At 52.3% G+C, this 7,500-nt stretch overlaps 2 non-coding genes and 1 pseudogene across 2 annotated transcripts; all 3 read left to right on the top strand.

Moving 5' to 3' along the window:
- The first annotated feature begins 559 nt into the window (after positions 1–559).
- LOC139403221 (U2 spliceosomal RNA) lies at positions 560–736 on the top strand (annotated as a pseudogene).
- A 446-nt stretch (positions 737–1,182) lies between these two features.
- On the top strand, positions 1,183–1,299 carry LOC139403271 (U5 spliceosomal RNA). The gene has a single exon (XR_011633344.1). It is a non-coding gene; the product is annotated as a U5 spliceosomal RNA (small nuclear RNA).
- Positions 1,300–2,967: 1,668 nt separating this feature from the next.
- Positions 2,968–3,084, top strand: LOC139403273 (U5 spliceosomal RNA). Its single transcript, XR_011633346.1, has one exon. It is a non-coding gene; the product is annotated as a U5 spliceosomal RNA (small nuclear RNA).
- The last annotated feature ends 4,416 nt before the right edge of the window (positions 3,085–7,500 follow it).

Consider the following 7,500-nt stretch of genomic DNA (forward strand, 5'->3'; position numbering starts at 1 on the left):
CTCCGTCTAAGAGGGCAAAGAAGGTGGCAAGGAGGAGGGGTGGAAAGAAGGGGGTAGGGGAAGAACGGGGGGATGGGGAGGTGGCGGGGCCATCGTGGGCTCCATGTCCATCCTCCTTTAAACCCCTCGCCGAGCTGGACCTCCCAGGCATGGCGAGAAACTGGATGATGGAGGGGGAGGCGGGCTTTTTATTTGGGGATGTAACGTCCCCGGTTCGGAGTCCGGAGGAGGGGGGGGTGATGGACTTGAGTGTGGGGCTGGCGCCGGGTGGCGTTGCTGTGTTCAGGGGAGGGGGGACGGGGGGTAATGGGGGTGATGTTGGGGATTCACGTGTGGAGGTGAGGTCACAGTTGGTCGGGACAGAGAAGAAGAGCACTGGGTGAGAAATTGTGGTAATAGAGTTGATGTAATTTGGTAGTTTGTAGGTTATTGATTGTTTTGGTTTGGATATGATTATAGTTGATTCATTTTTGGAATTATTATTTGTAGTTTGTTGGAATTGGATTTAAGTTGATGGAATTATGGATGATTATTGTTTGGTTTTTGAAAAGTAATAAATATATATTTTGTAAAAAAAAAAAAATCTGTTCTTATCAGTTTAATATCTGATACGTCCCCCATCGGGGGACTACATATTAAATGGATTTTTCGAACAGGGAGTCGGAAATGGGGCTTGCTCCGTCCGCTCCACGCATCGACCCGGTATTGCAGTACCTCCGGGAACGGTGCAACACTTTTCTTCCGTTGTCAAGGAAAAATGCAAATTCACAAAGCTCTGTAAACAGCTGGCTAGCTAGCTAGCTGGCTAGCTAGCAGAAGAAGAGAAGGAAAGAAACATTCAAACTGAAAGAAAGGCGAAGCGCTCTTCAATGGGGTCCCCCGTTTCCCGCCATTTTACTTAAAAAAAAAAAAAAAAAAAAGAATTGGGGCCAGGATTGTGTGTCTCTCTCTCTCTCTCTCTCTCTCTCTCTCTCTCTCTCTCTCTCTCTCTCTCTCTCTCTCTCTCTCTCTCTCTCTCTCTCTCTCTCTCTCTCTGTCTCTCTGTGCCTCTGTGTCTGTGACCTTCTTTTTATCCACAGACAGCCCTCGAAAACTTGGAAGAGTGGGTTCCGGGAGCACCCGCGGGAACCCTCCCTAGAGTGCACAGAGTGTGTCTCGGGCCCCGACCTCTTGACTTCCATATGACTCTGGTTTCTCTTCATTACGCACAAGCCTTTCGCCTTTTACTAAAGACTTCCGTGGAGAGGAACACTTACGAGTTCAACGTATTTTTGGAGCGGCTTTGCTTCTTGCAGAGCCCGGTATCTTGTTTCAAGGGAAATTGACAGAGATGGGCCAGGATAGTGACTTAAAGACGCATTAGCGACTTTTTCCAAAAAACACCTGCCTGTTTGTTGCCAGGGAAACGGTGGTTGGTTGGTTGGTTGAGTGGGGGTTGGAGGGAGAGAGGAGCTGGCTTTTGCCAACCCACCCGCTGAGGTCTGTCGAGACCCCCGGGGGTCCGGCGGTTTCAGGGTTCCATTTGTGGGTTATCGTTTCTCGGCCTTTTGGCTCAGATCAAGCTCGGTACTGAGGTGCCCCAGAGCCCGCTGAGTCAGAAGGTCGAAGGAAGGCAGGAGGGAGGAAAGTTTGTTGTTTTGGTTTTTCTTCTTTTTTGAAGAGAGCTTTTTTTGGTCGGAAATGGAGGACAACATACAGAACAAGGCTGTTCCGGGGGTCGGATTGGCCAACACAGTGAGGTTCTCCTGGAGAGAAAAGGAGATGGAGCAGTTCGGAAGGGAGATGTTCGGGAGGAACATCTTGATAAAGACGTTGAATTTGGAGGTAAAAGATGTCCTGTGCCTCCAAGACAATCCAAGGGAGAAGGCTTTTGAGGTGACCCTCCACAAGGAAGAGAAGCACGAGGACGTGATGAAGAGGGCGAGAGAGATGGGCAAGGAGAGACCCCTGTGCCACTACGAGGTGACCAGCCTTGCTAAAAACAGTTTCAGGCTGGTCACTGTGAACATCTACAACCCCCATGTAAAGGATGAGGAGGTGAGGGCCTTTCTGGGGAGATACCTGGATAATGTCTCCTCAGCAAGACATATAGTAGATTCTTTGGGCTTTTGGAATGGGAGGAGATGTTTCCAGGCTCTCCTCAGAGAGGACCCGAAGTGGTTGGGTGGATACCTCCATCCTCCGGCAATGTTCTCCCTGGGGGCTGACAGGGGGACGTTACACTATGCCCGTCAGCCTCCGTTCTGCGGGCGATGTATGGCCTACGGCCACACACTCGCCTCGTGCAGCACGAGGAGGTGCAGATACTGTGGTTCGACTGAGCACGAGGCGAGGGATTGCGCCGAGCCGAAGAAATGCCACGGGTGTGGCTCGGAAGCACACCTGTGGCGGGATTGCCCGGCTCGGCGGAGGTCATACTCGTCTGCAGCTGGGGGGGGGGCGAGAGCGGAGGATGGAGGAAGAGGAAGAGAAGAGCCGAAAGAAAGTGGCGGAAGGGCTGAACAGAAGGAGAAGGAGTCGGAGGGAGGAGGAGGAAAAGAGGAGGAGAGAGCTGGGACAGAGAAAGAGGACGTGACAGAAGGAGAAAGCGCTCTTCAATGGGGTCCCCCGTTTCCCGCCATTTTACTTAAAAAAAAAAAAAAAAAAAAAAAAAAAGAATTGGGGCCAGGATTGTGTGTGTGTGTGTGTGTGTGTGTCTCTCTCTCTCTCTCTCTCTCTCTCTCTCTCTCTCTCTCTCTCTCTCTCTCTCTCTCTCTCTCTCTCTCTCTCTCTCTCTCTCTCTCTCTCTCTCTCTCTCTCTCTCTCGCTCTCTCTCTCTCTGTGTCTCTCTGTGTCTGTGTCTGTGACCTTCTTTTTATCCACAGACAGCCCTCGAAAACTTGGAAGAGTGGGTTCCGGGAGCACCCGCGGGAACCCTGCCTAGAGTGCACAGAGTGTGTCTCGGGCCCCGACCTCTTGACTTCCATATGACTCTGGTTTCTCTTCATTACGCACAAGCCTTTCGCCTTTTACTAAAGACTTCCGTGGAGAGGAACACTTACGAGTTCAACGTATTTTTGGAGCGGCTTTGCTTCTTGCAGAGCCCGGTATCTTGTTTCAAGGGAAATTGACAGAGATGGGCCAGGATAGTGACTTAAAGACGCATTAGCGACTTTTTCCAAAAAACACCTGCCTGTTTGTTGCCAGGGAAACGGTGGTTGGTTGGTTGGTTGGTTGGTTGAGTGGGGGTTGGAGGGAGAGAGGAGCTGGCTTTTGCCAACCCACCCGCTGAGGTCTGTCGAGACCCCCGGGGGTCCGGCGGTTTCAGGGTTCCATTTGTGGGTTATCGCTTCTCGGCCTTTTGGCTCAGATCAAGCTTGGTACCGAGGTGCCCCAAAGCCCGCTGAGTCAGAAGGTCGTCCCAGGAGAGCGGTACAAACTTTTTGGACGTTTTTGGAAACGGTTTATATTTCCCTTTTCTTTTTTTTTTGGCTTCTTTTGAAGAGAGCTTTTTTTTGCAGAAATGGAGCAAATACCCAGAAAAGGTCGGTTCCGGGATTCGGATTGGCAAATACGTGCGATTTGCGTGGAGGGAAAAGGAGATGGAGCCTTTTGGGAGAGAAACCTTTGGGAGGATCCATCCTGATGGGAATCCTGAAATTGAGGTAAAGGATGTCCTATGCCTTCAGAATAACCCTATGGAGAGGGCTTTTGATGTGACTGTATACACAGAAGAGAAACATGATGAAGTACTGAAGAGGGTAAAAGCAGTGGAAGGAGAAAGGCCTATGTGCCTTTACGCGGTGACTAGCCTGGCAAGAAAATTTCAGGGTAGTAACAGTAACGATGTACAATCCGCATGTAAAGGACGAGGAAGTGAGGGCCTTTCTGGGGAGGTATATGGACAAAGTCTCCTCAGCAAGGCTCCTGAAGGACTCCCTGGGGTTCTGGAATGGGAGGAGAGGTTTCCAGGCACTCCTAAGGGAGGACCCAAAGGGACTGGGTGGATACCTCCATCCTCCTGCGATGTTCTCCCTGGGGGCTGACAGGGGGACGTTGTTTTATGCACGTCAGCCCCCGTTCTGCAGGCGCTGTATGGCCTATGGTCATATCCTGGCCTCGTGCAGCATAAGAAAGTGCAGAATTTGTGGATCTGCTGAGCACGAGGCGAAGGAGTGTGACGAGCCCAAGGCGTGCCACGGGTGTGGCTCGTCAGCACACCTGTGGCGGGAGTGCCCGGCTCGTCACAGGTCATACGCGTCTGCAGCTGGAGGGGGAGCAGGAGCGGGGGATGGGGGAGGAAGAGGAGGGACGTCTCTGGACCAGGGCATGGGCCAAGAAGAAGAAGAAAGAAGAGGAGGAGGTGCAAGAGGAGTGAAGTAGAAGAAGGGAAGAAAGGGAAAGAAGCCACTGGGAGAAGTGAAAGGAGGGAAGAAGGACCGGAAGGAAAGGGAGTGGGGGAGCGAGAGGGAAGGTGACAGCAGGACTGGGAGGGTGCCGGGAGGGGCTGTGGAGGGGAGGGGGAGGAGGGGGAGAAGTAGTAGGGGAAGGGGGGGTGGGACAGATGTCGAGCTTCCTAGTGGAGGAGATGAGGGAAATGGTGGAGGGGCTGGCGGGGAAAGGGGGTGGTGTCTCCCTTTGCCTCCCATAAAAGAAGAAAAAAGAAAGGGAAGAGGGCGGAGGGCAGGCAGTGAGAGGGAGGGGGGTGTGGAAGGGGAGGGGGGGCTAAGAGAAGCGAGGGATGGGGGAGGGGGGGGGTCATTGTCCTCCCTGTTTGCCTCACCCCTCAGCATTTGGGGGAGGGAACTGGAATCCTCTGGAAGGGATCGGGGCTGTTTGGCTGGGGGTCTCAACTCCTGTTTGGGGAGACAAAGTCCCCTATACTGCCCCGGCAACAGGGAGGGTTGGAGGAGTGGTGGTGAGGAACCCAGGGTGCAGGGCACTAGGCCTAACACACTGCCTGCATCCTGGGTTGGAGGGATGGAGGAGGACGGGGGGGCGTCAGGAGAGGAGAGGACGTCCCCGCCGGAGGAGATGGACCAGGGGAGCATCGGGTGAGCCTCCTGTTTCTTTTTTTCTTTGGTCTTTGGATTGTAGTTTGTTAGGGTTTTGTATTGGATTTAATTAATTTTATAATATTTCTGTTTATTTTTTTAGTTTAAATGTTAGGGGTTTAAGGGATTTTGTTAAAAGGAGGGCGGTGTTTAGTTTTTTAGAGGGGGTGGGTTTTGATTTTGTTTTTTACAGGAGGTTCACCTGAGGGATGGAGGGGATGTTGATAGGTTTAGGAGGGAGTGGGTAAAGGGAGATTCATTGTGGGGCATAGGAGGGGTGCACTCAACGGGGGTAGGAATATTGTGTGGGAATAGAGGAGTTAAGGTAGAGAGCACTTTTGTTGTAATGCAGGGTAGAGTTTTGGGGGTAGATGTCAGTGTATAGGGAATTAGATATAGGTTATTTGGGGTGTATGGGCCACAGGTGGCGGCAGACAGGAGGGAGATGGTGGACTGTCTGGCGCCCCTGTGTGTCACAAATAGGCACTTGGTGATAGGAGGTGATTTTAATATAGATTTAGGGGTAGGTGGTGATAGTAGTGCAGGCGCCATCACCGGGCTAATGGCTTGCCATGGTCTGGTTGATGGTGGCCTGCACACTACTCCGGCAATGGTCGGTCCTACATGGCGCAACTCCAGGGGGGTTGCGCGGAGGCTCGACTACATTTTTATATCCAGGTCTTTGGGTCAGTTGTCTGGGCGCCTGTTGCCTGTGTTCTTCACGGATCACGACGGGGTGTTCCTGCAGGTGGGGTCGCCAGTCTGCCTCTTCGGTAGGGGGTACTGGAAGTTAGATCGGGATATACTGGAGGAGCAGGCTTTCGTTGACGCATTTTTTTGTTTCTTTCGAAGGCTTGACGGCCTCCGGTCCATGTGCGAGGGGGTGTTAGTGTGGTGGGATTTAGTAAAGGTGAGGATTAGGGCTTTATAATAGGATATTGTAAAGGAAAAAAAGGGAGGAAAGGAGGGAGGTGGATCGTATCCAAAGGTTAATTGAACTCGAGTACGAGGCAGGCAACCTCGGCGGGTCGATTGACTGGGAGAGATCCACAGCCCTAAAGGCGCAGCTCAGGGAGCTGCAGGAGCAGAAGGCTCGAGTTTTCCTGGAGCGTGCGCATAGTGGCTTCCTAGAACATAATGAGACTTGTTCCGCTATGTTCTTTAAGTCGGTTAGGGCCAGGCAGAGTAGGAAGGTAATGCATGGCGTTAGGGAAGAAGATGGTAGTGTAGTAAGTAAACCAGAGGAGATGGTCAGGGTGACAACTGATCATTTCCGAGGTTTATTTAAGGAAAGGGAAATAGATGTAGAGCAGGGAAATGTGTTTTTAGAACACTTGTCCCGGCGGTTGCCGGAGGACATTAGAGACGTGATGGAGGCCCAGATCTCACTAGAAGAGGTTGAGAGCGCTCTCAGGAGGATGGGTAAAGGGAAGGTGCCTGGGATGGATGGCCTGCCGGCCGAGTTTTACCTCAAGTTTTGGGGTATACTTGGACCGGTGGTCCTCGAAGTCTTGAAGGCCATCCTTGAGACAGGGGTCCCGGGGGGATCAATGGCTGTTGGTGTGCTGTCACTTCTTTATAAGAAGGGGGAAGCAACTGACCTTGGCAACTGGCGGCCATTGACCATGCTGTGCGTAGACTACAAGATTCTTGCAAAGGTTTTAGCAGACCGGTTGCGCACAGCCCTTCCCTACGTCGTCCACGAGGATCAGACGTGCGGGGTAGAGGGACGCTCTATAAGATGGAACCTACAGTTGATTAGGGACTCCATCGCCTGGGTTGAAGATAGAGGGCTGCCTTTAATGGTAGCAGCGCTAGATCAGGCGAAAGCCTTTGATCGCGTGAATAGATCCTTTCTATTCAGGGTATTAGGTAGATTAGGGTTTGGGGAGAAGTTTATAGGATGGATCCGTACATTATATGTCGGAGCGGGGTGTCGAGTTAGTGTAAATAGTCACTTGGGTGACGTTTTTGACCTCTCGTCTGGGGTCAGGCAGGGATGCCCACTCTCGGCCCTCCTCTTCGTTCTGTACATGGAGCCTCTGGGGGCTGCCATTAGGGCAGACACAGGGGTGGAGGGCTTGTTGATCCCTGGGAGCGGTGGGCTGCGTGTTAAGATGACGCAGTACGCCGACGACACTTCCTTGCTGCTATGCAAGGACTCGTGCCTGACAAGGTCTCTTGCCATCATTGGGGATTTCACCCGAGCGTCGGGGGCGGTTCTGAATCATGCAAAGTCTTCCGTTAAGTTTTTCGGAAGATGGCGCGGTAGAACGGATGTGCCCGGGGGGTTATCTCTCTGTGAGGGGGCCCTGAGGATTCTCGGGGTCCATTTTGAGACCTCTGGCTCAGCGACGCTGAACTGGAACATGGGTATCGCAGTGGTACAGAGGAAGCTGGCAATGTGGAAGGCTAGGTCTTTGTCCTTTATAGGTAAGGTCCTGGTCCTAAAGGTGGATGTATTGCC

Source organism: Oncorhynchus clarkii, unplaced genomic scaffold (genome assembly GCF_045791955.1).
Source record: "Oncorhynchus clarkii lewisi isolate Uvic-CL-2024 unplaced genomic scaffold, UVic_Ocla_1.0 unplaced_contig_2020_pilon_pilon, whole genome shotgun sequence".
Classification (NCBI taxonomy): domain Eukaryota; kingdom Metazoa; phylum Chordata; class Actinopteri; order Salmoniformes; family Salmonidae; genus Oncorhynchus; species Oncorhynchus clarkii.